We start from the raw sequence: 1,471 nt of genomic DNA, 5'->3' as shown, positions 1-1,471 counted from the left end.
CAGATACTTGAAACGTCTCATCAATGACCATACCTTCAGCAAGAATCTCATTAATAATCTGTTGAAATCGAGGAATTGATCAACAACAGGCTTATCATTCGTCATCTTGAAGTCCATAAACTTAGCCACCAGAAATTTCTTGCTCCCTGCAGTCTCCGCTTGATACTTTGCTTCTAACGCAGTCCACAAATCATAAGCACTGAAATTTTCTTTAGCATTGTAAAAATCATACGTCGTATCTTCCAAAGCATTCATGATATGATTTTTCGCCAGAAAATTACACCGCTTGTTATACTCGATCACCTCCTCAGTTAAAGCTTCAACATTCATCAATTCATCATGTGGAACAAGTACATAATCCAGTTCATGATGGCTTAGATAAAACAACATCTTGGATTGCCATCTCTTGAAATCCTTTCCATTAAACTTTTGTGGTCTTTCAACGTCGTTTTTTCCCATTTTTACAAGGAATAATAATGTGTTAAGATTGTTGAAGTCTTGCAACAATAGAAGAAACGTCAGATGTATCAAACAATAAATATAAAGAACCGTATCAAACAACTCTACCACGAACAAATTGATGAGGGATGAATCACAGGTTCAACAAGCTTTCCTTAACACATTAGTTCGCGGGTATACTCTAAAGTAATGCTAAACTCCAATGTGCGAAGATGTGTCAAGGATAAGACTGCCCGATATAACTTGTATTAGCACAATACAAGTTACCCACTCTTAAACTCAGCAACGCGAATGGAAGTAAAACGCCGCACGAAAATAAAAGCAAGAAGATGAAGAAAAGTAGACCTAGAGATGGTCGCTTCTTGTGTGTTTTGAAAAAATATTTTCGAGTTGTATTTATAGGAAAATTAACTTGCAAATCAAGTTAGGTTTAGGTTTTTTCTTATAAAACGAGTTTTGTTTCTTGTAAAACAATTAAACACAATTTTTTTTTTCCACAAATACACCTCTTAAATAAATTATTTATCAAGTTAAAAACTTGCAAAAAATAATTTCAAGTAGACACGGACTTGGTGCTTGGTACACGCGCATGGGCATGGGTCGAAACATGTATTTTTTCATAACTCATATGTAGTTTTATCTGATCCTTTAAAGGGTACTCTGTTCAGGATGTAATTGGATGAGAGGATAGCCTCCCCCCACAAATTCGAAGGTAATCCTGAACTAATCAACATGGCATTCATCATATCCTTAAGGGTACGGTTCTTACGTTCAGCTACACCATTGGATTGAGGTGAATAAGGGGCTTTAGTTTCATGTATTATGCCATGTTCTTCAGAGAAATCTCCAATAGGAATTAGATACTCACCACCACGGTCAGACCTAAAAGTTTTAATGATAGCATTCAATTGGTTTTCAACTTCACGTTTATATATCTTAAAGGCTTCTAAGGCATCGTCCTTCCCTCTAAGCAAATAAACCTGACAGTACCTCGTACAATCTATAAAAGTGA

The sequence above is a fragment of the Papaver somniferum genome, chromosome 2, assembly GCF_003573695.1.
Source record: "Papaver somniferum cultivar HN1 chromosome 2, ASM357369v1, whole genome shotgun sequence".
NCBI lineage: Eukaryota > Viridiplantae > Streptophyta > Magnoliopsida > Ranunculales > Papaveraceae > Papaver > Papaver somniferum.
This window is presented reverse-complemented; position numbering follows the sequence as displayed.